The 18,674-nt window shown below is 42.1% G+C and overlaps 1 protein-coding gene across 2 annotated transcripts in view; it reads right to left on the reverse strand.

The window, feature by feature from the left end:
* Window positions 1-12,300, reverse strand: part of BTBD7 (BTB domain containing 7) — a 52,585-nt gene extending 40,285 nt beyond the window's left edge. For both annotated transcript variants that reach the window (XM_074908576.1, XM_074908575.1), the window contains exon 1: window positions 12,213-12,300. The gene's annotated coding sequence lies outside the window, so the exon portion shown is untranslated. The remainder of the gene's footprint in view (window positions 1-12,212) is intronic.
* Window positions 12,301-18,674: the final 6,374 nt, after the last annotated feature.

Raw genomic sequence — 18,674 nt, forward strand, 5'->3', positions numbered from 1 at the left:
GAGTATGATATGAATGTGTCACATCCCAGAAGCAATTAAATGATGTCATCAGCAGGGAGCAACGGTGAAATCACTGACAGCGCTGTGGAGGCATGGGACATCAACATATTTATATTCCCCTAAATAAAAAAAAATTCAATCACCTAAAAAATCCTAACACATAAAGCACACGCAGACTAACTGAATTACATCAGTACAATCCTACACAGGATAGGAAGTTCCTCCCAAGCAACTTAAGTGTTTTCATATACTAGCAAATGAATCTTGATCTCTCTACATCACTGATCCCTCCAACTGGTTACAAGCACCCACTAACTTACCAGAAGTCTATTCTGATTGATGATACTCACATGAAAGACTTAACTAATGTTCCTGAAGCTGAACTCAGAACATTTCTTTTAGCAAAACCAGCAAGAACTAATTTGTTGCCCTCTAGGACTCTCCTGAAGTGAAATGACAGCCTGTATTCTTCAATGACTTTCCATTTTTCAGAAGTTCACTTGAAAGGAACGTTATCTGATTCAGACACAAAACATCATTAAATCTATTATGTAAGAAAATCAGAGAAATCCTACCATCAAATCTTTAACAATATCCCTGAACAGAGTGATTAGGTATGAACATATCAATTTACAGGGAAAATGAGGATAACTCATTTTAGCCAATCTAGAATAACTGCAAGATATTCTGACATATTGTGATACATTCTGAGGAGTCTAAACGTTTTTCAGAAAGCCTCTTCCAAGCAAACAAAAGCATGCTTTTGTTTCTTAAAAAAGACAAATCCTCTCTGGTATTTGAACACATCAGTTGAGTAAGACAGAAAAAGGAACCTCCAAATTACATGCACAGTACCTCTAAAAAAGGACCAGAAAGGTTTTTTTAAGGCAATATGTTTTTTTTCTATCAAAGTTCTGGCCAACACTCAATTGTCTTGTCAGGCAGTGACTTAACTCCATCAAATTTCAGCTAATTTCAGCTTCAGATACTGGGAGCAAATACTAGTCTGGTAAGACCACTGTCCTCTGTCTCCAGATGCTGCCTGTCCTTTATTGCAGCAGTATCCTCAGTGATCTGCTCCTTTCTTCCTCCATGGAAAAGGCAGGAGTAGAGCAAAAGCAAGAATTCTCCACATGAAGCTGTCCTACCTTTGTACAGTGTATTTAATGGGGTTCCTGTTCAGGTACCCATTATCTGTCAACAGGATTGTTGCTTTTTGTGGAGCAGGACAGGTAGTCTTTCCTCTCTGCAGTTTTCATAATTCATATGATTTTATTATATTTTCTTTGAGAGTGGCCCCCCAAAGATCCCCATTTCACTGAGAACTCCTCCTCTTGTTTGAGCTGTGACCCAACCACAACACAAGATGCTGTTTTCAATTAGCAAGTCTACTAAGACAGGGAAATCTTGGCTCAAACCCCAACCATATGGAAGATCTGTCTCTGGATTTTAGTGCTGCTGCATTCTCACATCAAGTACCATCTCAGTGGGGTATACCCTACAGTCTCCTTGTACCAAAGACATTTTCCCTTTTCTCCAGGCTCAACTATTTCACAGAAAGCCATTTACTCTGAATGAGGATCTGGGAGCTTTCTGTACACAATAGTGCTTCTAAATTTACTGCATAACTACATTCACCACACTTCCTCTCAGAACATGTTTCCTCTAAGAGTATATTAAACTGAGAAGGCAAACCCAGACACTATGCTCTGTACTTACACTAAGCAAGCAGCACCCATCCTCTCTCATGACTTGCTCTTTTCAATTCACCTTCAAAAAAGCATCCTTTTGCTCACACAGTTTTAGTTCCCTTATTAACTTCCACAGTGGTAAGTAGTCTCTGGTGATGATACTGCTTGGGGGTTTCCCAACAATAGCTCCAGCATCCCGATGTCAAAGCGGACTGAAAATCTTGGACCCCTGTACTGATGGGCCTTCCCATACAGGTGAACTGAGCAGTTTATTAATTACATCCATCATCATATTTTGGCTGCAGTCAACTCCTCATCCTGCCAGCCAGCTACTGTATCAATAACAGTATCATCTTGTGGTATTTCTGTTGCTTGGAATCATTACTGACATCATTCCTCATGGCTACAATGTTTCTGCATAATCCTTCTTCCTTTCCGCAGGAGCTTCTTAAATGTTTGGTGACAGAACAATACGTATCTCATCTACTTCCACTGAAAACCTCTGCCTGTAGCGAAAAAAGAGTTACCAATATTGCCATATATTCAAAACAATTTTCTCTACATCCCCCTCCTTAATACACCACCATTATTTTTGTTCCGCATACCATTCTCTCCATGCATGTCATCACACAACAAACAGCACATTTCACCCATGCAGCCCTTTCTCTTTGATGTAACAGAAGTTTGAAGTATCAGTTGCTAGCATCATCTCTTACAGGTTTAAGACCAATGGATTAATCTATTTACAATATAAAAACTTAAAAGGTAGAACACAGAAAGGTGTGGTAAAGTACTCAAGAGGTAATTTAGTCCAGTCCATTTCATAAGACACATCAGGAATTTTATAAAAGAAACACTGATTTTCCTCATTCAAGAAAGCATTAAGTCACAGCCATGAAACTGACACATTTCAGCTACAGTTTAAATAGCTAATAAAAGTAATAGTCACAAGCCATGACAAGTCTTGGATCCCATCAAAACACAGTTTCAATATGGATTTGAAGAGCATTATTTGGTGTATGAAAAAACAAGCTGTTCACCAACACTGTGGTTTCACACACATCTCATCAGCAATGCTCACTGCAGCTACTACTACCATCTTCCCAAAGCCCCTCCATCGTGCCAGCAACCAAATCGGGGTAGTCTCTTCTGCACGATTTTCCTTGCCACTATAATTAACTCCCTGCACCAGTTTACCAAATGACCCAAGGAATGTCAACAGAGAAGGGAAGAACAGCCAGAAAAGGCTGCTTGCTCCCCACAGTCAAACACAACGTGCAGTCTAATATTCAGTTGGCCCAGCATAAACATTACCAGTCGCATGCACTCATTCCTACAGCAGAGCTGTCCCCTTTCATTCTAGCAGACACATGGGAAGCCACCCAAATCCTATCAGGGACCTGACTGGACCATGTTTGTTTTCAGCTGATCACCTGGTGTGGCTGCAAGAGCCACTGCCCTTAAGCACAGCATCGCCTCTATCTTCATTCAGTCAACTACCACTTTCAACATAAACATCTTAATGTAAGTGGGTAGCTATAAGACCGCTCTTGCAATATGCTATTTTTCCTGCAGAGCTCTTAAAAGTTACCAGTATGAAAAAGATTACATTCAAATTGTCTGCAAAGCAAGGGCAGTCATAGCAGAAACAGGCAATTTATAGAGCAGTAACTACCACTAGGATTCACCACAGCAGTCCTCACTGTACCTAGCTAGCTGAACTGCTGTTTCTTTTTTGGCCTGTACTTCTTTTGCTCTGTATTTGCACAGTTTGTTCCTCCCTTCAACCAGGCCTTCAGAGAGAGCCATTACTACTAAAGAAGTCCACCGTGGTTGTTTCTTTTTTGAAGGCTTGGAAGATTTTAAATTTGCAGTGACAGAATATATGCATCTAGGTATTAGTTATATGGGGAAAAAATACAAAGCAAAGCCTATGTTTATCCAGTAAATTCCTCCACTGATGGGGGTAAGTTATCTGTGTATGCAGGACTCCCTGTCTGTCAGATCTTCACAGGTCCCTCCAGGTGATCTGACACTACCACTGAAGTCAACCAAACAGGGAGCTGTACCCTCTCCTCACTGTGCTGCTCCAGCCACGGGGCTTTCCTGTGTCGCCTCACAGAGATGATATAATCACAGAACAGGTAATTTCAGATGGCTCATCCATCACCCCACTGCTGGAGCTGGTGACAGGTGACAGACAGGAAAAAGGGAATTCTTGGAGGTTGGTCTGACAGTCAGCTACAACTGGAACAGGAACCCACAGCTGTTGATATGAAGGTAGAAGATAATTGCTATTAAACTGCCTCACAACTCCACAAAACTATACCCTTGTAGTCATCCTTTCTGTTCTCTGAGCTCAGGCTCAGCCTCAACAAATTACTGTATCCTGGGCCCAGACACACACACAGGCAGAGTCCTCCTCTGCAGCTGCTGTTTCTGAGGCTCAAGTTTCAGCGTTGACACTACCTATTCCCCTGGCTTCCTCACATCCACAGTTACTCCCAGGTCTACTCTGCTTGCTGAAGCAGGCAGCAATATAAAAATCAAACTGGGAAATTCATCGTGCATGGTATTTATACAACAACTGACTCATTCCAGAGCTTGTAAACTGGTTATGGACTGCTGCCACCCTGAGCAAGTCTGAAATTCCTGGTCAATGCCACAGGCTGTTGTCCTTTTATTTAGATGCTTTTAATGTACAAAAACACAACATGGTGATCTTACACCTGTTTGTATAAATCAGTTATCTCCATATATACCAAGATTTTTAACAGTTATTTAAAAGCTTGCACATTTAAAAGATTTATTCTTTGGTTGGGCTCCTCTATACAGATTATTAACTTCAGCAGAAAAATGTTAAGTGCCATACTGACTTCAACAAGTAACATTTATATCGTAACACCTGATGCCAAGAAATCTTTCTATGCCATACACTTCAAAGATTTCAGCCATTTTGAAAATAGATATTTTAGTACATGCACATGGGAGCATGTACAGCAGCAAAATACACTAGTATTGCAATGCTTTTCCTCACAAGCAAAGTTCAGATACAAACTATCAGAGCCCTCAAAAGTTACACCAGGAACTTTGGCTTCAACAGTTACCTTCAGTAATACCTACATTTAGATTCTATACAAGTGTAGTGAGAAATAAATGCTCACAAACTTTGAGGTGTGTCATCCCCAAAAATACAGAAATCCGTTTCAAATTAAACAAAAAATACACTTTCTCAATGATAAAAGCAATCAATTAAGGAAGGAAAGGCTTAGTCAGAAAACCAGTCTAGTAGTTAGTCTACAATTAAGTTATAGCTTTGTTTACATTTTTCCCCTTGGCAAGAGGAGGAAGTTATGTCTTCCAGATTTCCTGCAACAAGCTCTCTTTGCATTTCTAAAGCATTTATTTTTTGTCCTGTAACATGAACACACAAGTTTTACAGAACAGAGTAGCATCACACATGCTGACATAACATGTTCTTCCTAAAAACAGAGGCACCAGTCATTTACACATTCAATTTAAATCACCAATATCTACACATACCTCATGTACGCAGACTGTTTAAAATTGCAGTTACGTGAGCTTGTGGGGTGGTTTTTTTTACTATTTGCTAAAGCAAATCTGCCCTTTGAGCAGACTGATGATGTGCCTTAACTCTTCCTTCTCTACAAGATCTAAAGCTTTTTAGCTGCCCCAGAAGATAAAAAAAAATTGTAAGAATTCAAATAAAATTGTTAGAAGGAAAGCAAATGTCTGTGGGATTGTACTAATTAGAGAGGATAAGCCATTAAAGCAACCCATTGCTCTTAATCTCATTTTAGAGCAAGTTTTGTTCAGCTTTCTCTCTTAGCCATAACTGTCCTTGATACTACTACTCTTTCACATTCAAAGCAAGGGCAAAATGCAGAAAGGGAAGCCTTTGCCAGTGTGTGCTATACTTACCAAACCTTCTTTCATTCCTCCATTATTTGAGAAGTTCATCAATATTTGGAAAAAGTCAACACTGCCACCACTTCTCTCTCTACCAGTTGATCATCCCCGCTCAGTTGCCCTTTCTCTACTTTCACATTCATATTCAAACAAGAACAGCTGGATCAGTTTTCAAATTAACAAAAATAAAAGGTTTATTTTAAAGTAAATAAGTTAATCTTGTATATGTGGAAAAAAAAAAAAGGCAAGTTCCATTTCCTTCCAAATTTAAAACAATAATGAAACTCAGGTTCACAAGATGTTTAAATAAGCATTCTCATTACTGTTGAGGATCGGTAACATTTAATGCTATTCAGCCTTGATGCAGGTAAAACCCAGTCACAAAAAATGACATTTTCTAATTTAATCCTCCAGAAAAACAAGCTGGTAGCTGAAAACAGAATGAGGGGAGAAGGGAAGAAGAAAGGAAAGTAGATCCCTAAGACGGTGGTGAGGAAACATCTAGATCAGCACAAATCTGTTAAACCCAACTGCCCAATTTTGAGCCAGTAATCAACTGAGAAACTACGCAGTAACGAGATTACTTTAGATATGTACTTTATGTATGTATTTTAAGAAGGAGACATCTGGGTACATGACAGAAAACCTCTAAATGATTCCCCTTGTACAAAGTACTTCAGCACAACCTCATATTAAACACTACAAAATTTACATGGATGAGCACTATAATTATCACAGAAGCAGAAAGGCTTTAAACAGGACTTGAATAAACAGGACTAGATGAAGTCAAAGATCACCAAATGCACAGCAAACCCAGTTTCTCAGTTCCAGTACTCAAGGACCCACCTCCCCCCAACCTTTAAGAGTTATAATGAGAACAAAGCTACAGCGAGAGAAAATCAAATATGCTGAAAGTATATGGCAGCATCAGTCCAGAAAAATATTGTCTCATTGCATTCTGACTGGATTTGTTATTTTAGAAGGCTTTTTAGTCAGCTCTTAAGCAGTATTTCCAGCACTGCAGTCAGGAGAGAGAGTATGAAAAGGAGCTTTTGTCACTCATACTAATTATTTTTAAAGCAATTAGAATTACCTACCCATCACAGAAGTGTTTTACATACTTCACTTCAGTACAGAGATCTGAGGTAGCAGATGATAAGCAAAGCAGCATTTCAGTTCTCACTAATGCAATGTGATCTGCCTGGTCACTCAAAAAATAATCCGCCTATAAGCAGGTATAATTTTAATAAGGTTTGATGACGTCACAGGACTTTGGTGTTCTTGCTCTTTGTATTCTAAACCTTGATTCAAATATCGTAAGAACGAACAGTATTCTCTGACCCAAGCTAAAGTGTGAAATACACACAAGATATATTTTGCAGTTCTACTGATCACCCTGAGCTTCTGCAAGTACTGGGTCACAAAATAACATGCCCAACTAGAACACCAAGCAGCAATCATTTATTAAATTGCTGTTTCAATCAACTCTGAGTTTAGCCATTGTTACCATCAGTAGAAGTGTAGAATGGCTTGACAGATCCTGAAACAAGAGTTTTAATAGATCTTGGACAAGGCTTCCAAGTTAGAGAGGGATCTTGCACACAATTAGCTAGCTTGATCTATCTCTAAAGCACTTCCCACTAGGTAACACTGAAGATTTGAAGTGATGAAGAATACCAGGAAGAAGAGATCTTACAAGCTGCAAGTTAGCATACTGAAATAACCCTGTATCAAAGAGGGCAGAGTAGAAATAAAAAGGTTCTTTAAGAAGATGGGGAATGGTAGTAATAGCAGCACTAAAAAAAGTTTCTAAAAAAATAAATTCTACCCTTTTCAATTTATTATAGCGGACTGAAAACAGGATACGATAGGTAAGAAAAGCCAAGATGGATAGACAATAAATTCAGTCTTTCCAATACAGGAAGAACTCTGATCATACAACGAAGTTTGAGTGTCATACAAAATACACAGTATGACCACTGAATTCAGACAAGATTTGAGGACAAAGAACAAATAGGATTTACAAAATTATCAGACATTTATACAGAGAACAGCTAGGGTTAGAATGTCAAGTGAAAAATAGAGCAACTTCTCTAGAAGATATTTCTGAAACTTAGAAACTGATTCAGGAAGGTGTTACCCTCAAATGTTACACCTCACACCTTACTGCAAGTTTCTTCTTAATCAGTTTTGGCTGCTGTTAATTTTTTTTGCATGTTTTATCAGTCTGGCATAACATGGTAATTCCTATTTTACATTTAGAGAAATAATTTAACCCACTGATGACAGAAAATCCCCAACAGGCTGAACACGTGTCTGCAAGCCCACCAGTTGTTAAAGCACACATCCAGTAGCGTTTGGTGTAACCCTGCACAACACTACACCCAGTGGAGCAATCAAATCAGATTTAAAATTAACTAAGTATATAGTTATGTATGTGCTTCAACCCCACACAGTCCCACCCCCAAATCGTCTTACCTACCTGACCTTGCCCCTATACTGTGCCAGCAAACAAACTTTCCACAGCAATGCGATGACCCAGATCAGGTCCCTGATCTGAAGTTATTTTGTGTTTTAGTAGTTTATTTTTCAGACAGATCAGTTTCCTGCAGTGTTTCAGAGTGAAAACATGTAAACAGCTCTACCAACAAAGTTGAAGAGACAGTGCAGGAAGCAGGAAAAAGCAGTTGTGAACTGCAAGTGTTTAAGGCAATTTTGTCACTAAGCATCTATCCAGAACCTCATGGACATTGTTATAAAGCAAGAAAGCTATCTGCCATAGTCCCAAAGACAGAGAAATGAGACTTCAGATCTCCTTTAGTTTCAGGTGAACATCTGACATCATCTGATGTCTTTGCTTGAACACTGGAAACTAAAGCACCACAGACAGAGCAAGATGAGAACAAAGTGCTAAAACTTTACGGAACTTCAGGCAGCAAGGTATGAAATAAGTGGTGCATACACCATCACTGATATTCAACTCCTTCCTAAACATTTTTCCTCTTAGCCATTTCTACTCTTCCCAACACACAATTTTCACTGGTTCCACCTAAAACACACAAGGATTTCAGATCTCCTAGCATCCATTCATTATACAGAAGGCATCATTACAATTGGCACCCTTCTTGGGAGACATGCAGAAAAGACTAGATAGGCACAAAACGCAAGACCAGCATCAAACTTCACATCTGCAGTGCCTTCTTGTTATAGCTCAGGCAAACCAATAAGCCAACATATGAAAGAACATTCTAAAAATCCACAATAGCTTCTATCCAAAGATTTAAAGATACACTGACAAGCCTTATTCTTCAAAGAACCTGTGTAATGGGACAGGTCAGTAACTACATGACTCACTGGAAGCTCATCTAACACACACACGAACTAGGATTCTCAGTCTCCACTGTATACACCACAAACTTTGGGCATCAGTTTCCCAGACTTGCATGAAAAAATGGTACAAGCCATTGATCTGTTAACAGAAATCAAAACTCACGTAAGTAAGTTCAGAAAAAAACAAAACATTTAGAATTAAGACTGAAACTCTCAGTTTTATATAAAAATTTGTTGTAATAGCAGTCAGAGTCTCATTAGCGTTAATAAGAACATAGTTATTTCTTCTTAAGAGCAATCTCACAATTTAGTTATAGATCTTTTGTTTGATTAATGTGAACTACATGAAGACCATGCCAGATGTCCATAGGATGTCTTGATTCATCTTACTTTTTGTCTCTAAAAGGCAGCCAGCCACAACTATCTTGGTCATCACTGTACAGCCAAGACATTGAAATACACTCCCCTTCCCTTGCACATGCTCTGGTATGTCAAAAAAACCAAACTAGCATCAGGGTCAGAGGAGGGGCAGGGCTAGTGTCACACCTCCTCCTATGGTCAGGTGCAGGACCACAAGATACCACAACGCCAATGCAGCCTGAAAAGCAGGACAGAAGATGTTGTCAAAGCCTAGAATTCATCCTCTACAAGCATCTTAATTGTCATCAGTGACAACTGTAAACCTGACATCACATATGCAGTAATTTAAAAGGCTACTTTCAAAATGAAGACTCAATATTTTGTTAGTCTATTCATCAAGCTCTGTCAGACTCTGAATTAAATTCAAATAGCTGGCTGCAAAGACAGCATATTCTACTATAATTTAAGAATGAACATCATACCTTCACAACACAAAGTTTTGAGCTTCTTAGAGAAGTGAAAACCAAGAGGGGAGAAAAAAATCTTTTTTAAAAAAAAAATCACTATGACAAGTCATGCAAGTCTTCCAAGAGAGCTTATAAAAATAATTTCTATTCTTTCATGTATGACTCTTTGCAAATCAGTCAATGCCAGCTATAAGCATTACACCACTACTGTATCTATGACTCAGCAAGGGAATCTTGACATATGAAGAAATTTCGCTTACATTTGTAAGAGGCAAGGTTTTTAAAAAAAGCCAGCAATTACAACAATGCCACAGAAAATGATCCAAGATGACCCATGTCTGTGCTCCTTGTATGTTTAAACATACCAAATAAAATTAGAATGTCAAACCAATTTATATATTGGCTAAAGTTTGAAAGCAAATAAAACAATGCTTAGTACAGCTTAGCCAAAATACAAAGGATTCAATATCTTTTTACCTCCAAAGAAGAAATAAACACTGGCTGTACTTTCTACACAAAACACTGAATTCTATTTACAAGATTACCTGTATGTAGTCCAACTACACAAGTCTAACTTCAAATCTAAACAAAAAACAGAGAGCAATCTGCAGCTTTATGTTGTAACTTAAGATACAAGCTTCATTTGCTAAGAGAGTCATCAGAGGTTTCCATACAAACATGAACAGATAGTAATGTTTACACAACATTATTTGACAAAGCAAAGTAGCAAGTACTCCAATGGCTCAATTATGCTTTGGTTCATCAACTAAGAGTAGTTAGAATTAAATTACTCCAACAAGGGAGAAAACATCAAAAGTCATACCTTTCCAATTCACTATCTTCATCCAGATATTCTACAAAATAAGCACTCAGACCTTGCCTTTTAAACACCAGAGTCCACAGAGTCTGTACATTACTAAAGCACACTTGTTCCACATCCTCAAAAACAATCTCTACAGAAATAATTTTCTTATGCTGGCAGCAGACTCTTAGTTGACAAGGGGAAGAGGGGAGAAAGGAGGAAGAAATATTTTCCTTGATTTCTTAAGCAAAAGGTTCAAATAGAGAGGGATCTAAACTCACTGGATCTAAAAAGGTATTCCTTTTCCTGCATCTCCCTGTGTAAAGAAGCACACTAATACAACTAGGACAAAAGTGGTCCATGGTTTATATTTGATACAATAAAGGAGAATCTTAGAAGACCAAACCTCTCTAACATCTTGTAGACAAAGAGGGCTTCTCAGTGCCTCAGAAAAAAACCCAAAACTATGAGCACTAAAAATTTTGCATCTGAGTTTTTATTTTCATCTCCTCCACTTCTAAATGAAAACAGAGCATGCAATATGTGGCAAAACCTGAGGTGACCACATCCCAGTGGTGTATCTGCCAAACACTGTAAATTTGTGTATTATGTTACACTGGTTTGGAGGAAAGCCTCAAGCGATGCTACAATTCTAAATTCTAAGCTAAATTCTCAGCGGAAAAAAGTATCTTTGTATCAACACGTATTTTATTATCTTACTATCATATTTTATAATAACACTTGACATGTGTGTCATTTTTCAACCAATGGCCTCAAATGGGATGGCAGGGGAAAATCAAGTAGAAGCACAAACCAACAGCAAAGCACTATCCCCCCAGCAGCAGGAATATTCCAGAGGCACAGGCACACACATCATCTACAAAGCTCTCCAAGTTTTTCCAGGAACACCACAGTAACACCTCTATGGAGAGCTGCAAGCCGAAACCCCGCATCCCAGGGCGGCAGCAAACTCAAGGCCCCCAGGAACTGCCTAGGGACGGGCGGAACGGCCGGGGCGCTCAAGCCCCGCAGCCCAGCCCAGTCGCTCTCGCACCGGCCAGACCCAAGGGATGCACCGCAGCAGCGGGAACACAAGCCCCGCACCGGCTCCTGCGTGAGGCGACTCCAACAATCCCCCAGGGCTCGGCGGGCAGCGGCGCCGGGGCCACGGCCGCCCGGCGCCGGCGGGCCACGCCGCCCCGGGGAGGGGGCGTCAAGGCAGGACCCAACGGCGAGAAGAGGCAGAGGCGAGGCCGCTGCCGGTGCTCCGGACCGGGGACTCCTGCGGACTGGGCCCGGCCGCCCCCGGGAGCGGCCCAAGGAGAAGGGCCGCTCCCCGCGGCGGGAGGCCTTGTGGGGCGGCGGGGGCCTGCACCCCAGCGCCGCCGGAGCAGCAGAGCCAGCAGCGGAGCCGCTCCCGGGCTGGGAGCGACGAGGCGGGCGCGGGAGGAGCCTGCCCGCAGCCGGCGCGGGGCACTACCGGCCAGGCGAGGCGCGCACCCGGCCCCAGCTCAGGGAAACCCGCCGCGGGGGCGTCGGCGGTCTCGCCTCCTCCCACTCGCCGCCGCAACACCGAACCCGGCCCCCCTCCCCCAGCCCGCGCTCACCGCGCGTCTCCCCGCTCGGCCTCACCTCCGGCAGCCGCTCGCCGCCGCCATCCTCCCCGCTCAGCACGGCCCCCTCCCTCCCGGTCCCGCTCCGGCCGCCGCCATTTTGATCCAGAGCCCCAGCCTCGGCCGGGCAGGGGGAGCGGGCACCGCGCCTGCGCAGAGGCGCTGCGGCGCCCGGGCCACGTGGTCAGCGGCGGCGGGGCGGGGCGGGGCGCGGGGTCCCGCCCCCAGGGGGCGGGGCGGGGCGGGGCGGGGGCGCCGTGGGGGCGGCGGGCCTGGCGGCGGGCGGTGTGTCTGCGCGGCCCCGCCGCCCGCCGGTGCCTCCCTCTGCCAGCCCTGGCGTGGGAGGAGGGCAGAGGGGCGGCGACGTGTGGTGACACCCGTGCCAAAGCGGAGCTCGGCGCGGGGGGCCCTCGGCAGAGCGACCAGAAGGCGGTCGTTGCTCTGAGAGCCTTCGCGGTCTCCAGTCAGCCCGGGCGGCGGGAGCCTCGCCCGCCAGGCAGCGAATCGGAGGGTGGGCATGAGCGGGCGGGCAGGGCGCTGTGGGGCTGCCCCGGCCCGGACGGGCGCCGGCCCGCAGGCCTGGTGTGCCGAGGGAGCGCTGAGGCCGGGCCCTGGAGAGACAGCACCCAGGTGTGCCCCTGCCACCAGCCCCCTCCCCACACCTGCGTGTTTCGCCTGCTTTGTGTGACAGAGCTCACGAGCTCGTTATGCCCAGGGACGGCAGTGTCTGCAATATAAGTGGTGTGTCAGCACATGTTCTTTCTCTTTGAGAGTTCCTTAAGCTGCTTAAGTATATGTTTAGCTCCTTGCTTTGCTGTGAGCTTGTTACAGTTGCCGGAATCAGATTCCAGTTTTATTGTTCAGGCTAGAAATATATACTGTTCACCTGGAAATAAGCTCCTACCACTTCTCCATTTCTGATAACTGCTCTCAGCATCAGAAATTAGTATTTCACACACCTAGGTGAAAGTAAGGGCCAGCAGTAAAAATGCTTGTAGCTTTTCCTGCCTTTGCCAGTACCACTCCCGCTACATTTTCTTCAAAGAAAGGTGCATGTAGACAGGGTCAGAATCAGAACATATTGGCCACCGTGTCTGTAAAATCATTGTTTTCTAAATCAGAGGAAGTGACCAAAAATACATGTCAAAGTTTTATTAGACCAGTAAAACCACTTAAGTCAACTAAACTACTTGTGCTCTCTAAAAGAACTAAGCACCATGTGTCTATATATGAGAAGGTCCGAGAAAAGAGTTTCAATCACAGGCCAGAAAATAGTCAGCAAGCTGAAAGCCACATCTGTGATCATTCTTGGTTGATAAAGGCAAACTGACTGATTATATCCCCTTCTGACTTTGCTGACAGTCCATTTCTGGAGGGAAACCTTCCTCCCACTTGGCATTGCCCTGTCCTCCAACCATCTCTGTAATTAACTTGCCTGAATGCAGCAGGCCTCCCTAAATACCACTTGGTGTAACCTCACATAATGCTGAGCAGTTTACCAAGAAGCTAGGAAAAAACAACCTCTTACATATTTGCCCATGCTGTAGACTCTTTTTTTTACTGGTTTCAGCCCAAAAATGGAGGAGAAACAGAGTTAGTTAAGCTGATGGATGGTATCTTGTACTCCTTGGGGGTTTAACTGTCTTAATTATTTATATGGTCTCCAATATTGTAGTATCCAAGAGACCCACAGCCTTTGACTTCCGTATCTGCACAGTACCAGAGTGAGATGAGGGAATTTTTATAATTGCAGTTTAATAGATAAAGTTCACACTGTCAGAATTCTGCTTGTATCTGTTCAAGGGAGAATACGCTCTGTAAATATTATGTCTTTGCAAGCTGTTGTTGCTGTTGTCAGGAGAGCTAATAAAACTGACTGGCAGGCAGAGCTCAGCCTCTTGAGTTATTGCCTGCTAGAGCCTTCCCATCTTCTATTTCTGTCTCTTCTGCCTGCCCTAACCCGCTTTCCATTCCCTGCTATTAGGAAACATGATTATGGAACACTACATACCCAGTGTTCAGCTTAGTTCTGGTTTTCTGTAGAAATGTGGTATATATGATCATATTGCCTGCCTGTGCATACATGGTTTTAGGTCTATGACCTCTGTGCTAAAAAATCTTTTAACTCATTGATCCATTTCTCATTTGGGTCCTTACAGACACTGACTGCAACTACAGAAAAGGTTTCATTTGTCCTAGCCATCAAAGTCAAGCAAACAACAGACACAAACCTATAGGAAACTAAACTGCAGTAGATATAATGCACATGGAATTGTTAATTTTGATATATCTGGTAGGAGAAACTGTTGCAGCTGATGTGCTTAAATATCAACAATGTGAGACAACCCCTGCCTTCATATGTCATTCATGATTTATAATATTATTGTTACAGTTTTAGCAGTGGCTTGCTGAGACCAGCAGAGAAATAAGAACCAGTTGAAGTTAAATAACTAAGATTCAGGTCACAGAGCATTTAGACTGAGGGGAAATAGTATGCCAGCTTGGTTTTCAGGTGACAGGAACTAGTTACAAATTTGTTGCCAAAATTCTGTAAGTAGGTGAAAAAAAATCCATTCTTCCCTCCAGGAAGCCTGGCTCATAATCTTACAGGTACTGAAAACAAGAAGGGAAGGAAAAGAAGTCTTGCAGGATGAATGTTTGCTTCATTAGTGGTATTTTTATATTCTAATATCATAAACTGGAATGTAGTCAAAATGGATGGTTAGATCAAAGTGCTAAGATCTTGCTCTACAATAATCATCATTTTAGTAGCTAAAATAAACCTTCTTTCTTATGACTCAGAGACAAACGGTGTGTTGGGTAACAACTTGGGGAGACATCTGGCATATTGGAAGTGAGGAAGGCTACCATGTGCTTTTGCTTCAGACTTTTTAAAGCATAGATAATCACCCCCTGACTGCAGTGCAGCGTCATTATACCCAAGGACTGTGTGGTCCCATGGACTAGATAGCAGGAAAGTGCACCAAAAGTAAGCTGACCAGCTCCTTCTGCCACATGGGACCCTGGTGCAGGAGACAGATTATGAAACGCTGAGTTACAAACCTTGCTGTGGAGGAGAGGGAAATGGAAGCTAATTGCATTTACATGCAGGTGAATATGTTTTCTGAGATGAGAGGATAGGAGGTTCACACCATCTGCCAAACACCCCCAGAGCATGTGCACACACATTACTTCTCTGATCACCTAATTATAATCCTCACACTGCTCTCTCAGAAATAAATCGATCTTCCATTTTTAACAGGATTGAGATATGTTTGGTTTGATTGATTTTTAAAAAAATCTGTTGAAGTCCTAATGAGCAAAATCTTACATACGCCTTAAATATTGTAAAGTGTCATCTCCTCTTTAGAACAAACAAAGCGCAGAATGAGATAGTGTCTGAGCCACCCAGTGGTTCTCAGTACCTCTGCTCATACAGAATGATGTAATGCTTTATTGTTTTTGCAGGGAAATACTTACTGATGATAATCACCATACATACACATTGCATTTTGTCTCCAAATTCAAGAGTGTTAGTAGGAAAAACTGATTATGTGCCACCACTTATTAAAAATAAAACCAGCATAAATGTCTATGATAGTTCTTTTACCCTTCATGTGCACTATGAAGCTCAAACTTTGAATTGCCCTCTAGATATTTATCAGAGTTTATTGAAGAGAAAATACACTTGGGAAGAAAACTCACAGTTCACTTCCATTGATTCATATTTTTTGTCCATGATTCATTTCTTAGACTTTTGGATGTTTCATTCCAAATGTGTACTGTTTATTATTATTAATCATGTGTTTGTATTGCTGTGTGGTGTGGAGGCCCTAATCAAAACTGGGGTCCCGCTGTGCTGGATGGTATACCAAACTCAGGCTACAGTACATGCTATAGAGAATTTACAGATTAACTGGAAGGTGTGATCATGCAGCATGCAGAAAGCCTCCTGCAAACCAGTGAGAAAACTGGATGTGTGTAATTTTCAGTGAGAGTGGGGGTCACACCACATGTTGCAGAAGGTACATCTTAGTGCCTACTACAGAAATAATGTCAGCTGTCTTATTTAGAGAATGTGATTTTGATTTGCTGTAAGCAACACCTTTTTATTCATGACCATCTGAAGTGTGACTTTCCAGCATTACAGATCAAATCCTTAAAATTCAATTTATCCTGACTTTTTTAGTGTGTATGTCTGTTCAATTTGATGGCACTCAGGGCAGTAAATCATGACTAAAAAAAGCCTAGAGTGCTTTAAATTATTATCTGCTTATTGGTAAATTATCCACAATAACTGAAGCCTCAAGGGCTGAACTGAGATGCTTATTATGCTAAACAGACTTCATTTTTATCAGTGATAATTATGGGATTCTGCAAATAGATAGATCTGGACTACTACTAGCTCTTTAATTTTATTCCTTGTCTGTTGCCTTTCTTACTATCTGAGCTTTTCTTGTTACCTAAATCTAGTTTAAAATTTCATAGAAGAAGGGTATTTGCCATTCTCATATACACATTGCTTGTTATATACCACCTGACAGTCCCTCAAAGAATCGACTGAAGTTGATATGCAAGCCATAGTAATTGTATTTCTGTAATCAGTGATGGCAGAGCAAGAGATGTGCTTCCTTGTGTGAAATATGTGGCACGGAAGCACAGCAATGACAGCAACATGCTCTTTCTATCCTGATTTTGCTCACTCCTTGAGTCACCAGATCTTCACATAGAGATGAGGACAGCCCTGTGTTCTGGCGAGAGAGCAGAGGAAGGAAGGTGAGGGTAGAGGATTTTGTTTGCTGTTAGCAGGACAGAAGGAGGCTGCCCTGTGGCAGCTGCGATGGGGACTGCCACATAACTAGCTGCTATGGGATCTCTGCCCATTCTGTGATGAAACAAATTGCCCATCAGCATGTGTGGAAGAAAGCTAAGGGGCACACTCTGCACTTCTGGAAGGCCTGGTCAGTTTGATGAAGAATGGTCAGTGTGAGGTTAATGGTTGAACTAGATGATCTTCAAGGTCTTTTCCAACCTAGATGATTCTGTGATTCTGTGAAATATTTGCATCCAGCAGAAACAAAATGCAAAGTATTACCTTGGAGGTGTTAAACATGGCCTGCCCAGGGCAGGTAGAAGAAAATATACATACATCAGGGGCCTTTGAAGAAGCCGGAGGAGAAGAAGTGACAGTAGACTCCTGTGTTAAGGTGGGGATGCATGGGGACAAACGTCTGTTTGTGGGAGAGCCTGGCACCTCAAGAAATCAAGACAAAATTGGTGGTGATCTATGCCAGGAGGTTAAACCTTATGAAATGAACTGTCTATGGAGGCTGACAGTGCTGGGCAGCCCATGGCCACTACATTTAGACAAACTTACATTGGAAGACACAATTAAGATCTCAAATTTAAGCACAGAAAATTAATTGTTTCGCCTGTGGGACCTTTAGGTAGATAACTTATGCCTGTGCACAGGGAAATCTCTCACTCCGATCACCAAGCCGTATCCTAAAAGAAGTATTACCTCCATGTAAATCACATGTCACTTGGATTAATCTTTAGTTGGATTCTTAAAAGGATTTTGTTATGTGTACAGTTTGTTTGTTGTTACTGATGATACTGGGTCAGTGATGCTTTTGGTGAGGGTATAATCACCCACCCCATGGCCATATTCCTTGGTAATTGCTCTTTGTAATTTCAGTGTAGAGAAAGATGCCAAAACCAAACCACTGCTGATGATGGCAATTGCTTGCTTTGGCTGTGGATACATGCACTGCTGGTATTTTCCTACTGCTTAGAACTTTATGAAATGGTCCTTTTTGTCCCATTTCTGTGAGAAGTGTGCACAATGTAAGATGGTTGCTGAATCAGCAGTTACTCAAATTGATCTCTCCTCACAGTTCAGGATGACATTATGGCTACTTTGCTGCAGACTTCAACCTCTGCTTTAAATGAAGAGTTATTAACTTCCTAATGCCCTTTCTGTGGCATCTGAATGCTTCACAAACACTAATGAATTTTCAAAATACTGTTGTTATATCCACCTTGTAGATTACAATGTGAGGCACAGAATTATTCAGGTGGAGAATCTGCTTGTTATGGGGGCTCAGTTAAGGTACACGGGCTCTTTGGGGACTTACCAGTACTGTACTTAGCAGCACTTGCTGTGTTCAGTGCATGTTTACCATTCAGTTCAGTTGCAGCTGTGAGTCTGCCCTTTTGCAAGTCTGGCACCACGATTTCAAGTCAGGCAGTCAGAACATGAAGAGCAAACAGCTAACCACAACTTAAGAAAAGTTTAAGTGATCAGCTGATTATTACACTGTAATTCTTTGGCGGAGGCAGGGTTTAATTCCCAGGACAGCACTTAGCTATGAGAGAGTCCTTTCTCTTCCTGGAATTTCTTGTCTCATGCCATCTGCATCTTCCAAGTTCGGCAGCATGCTGAGCAAAGGTCAACATATGGACAACACCTTTTTTTTTT

Source organism: Athene noctua, chromosome 6, assembly GCF_965140245.1.
Source record: "Athene noctua chromosome 6, bAthNoc1.hap1.1, whole genome shotgun sequence".
NCBI classification, from domain to species: Eukaryota; Metazoa; Chordata; class Aves; order Strigiformes; family Strigidae; genus Athene; species Athene noctua.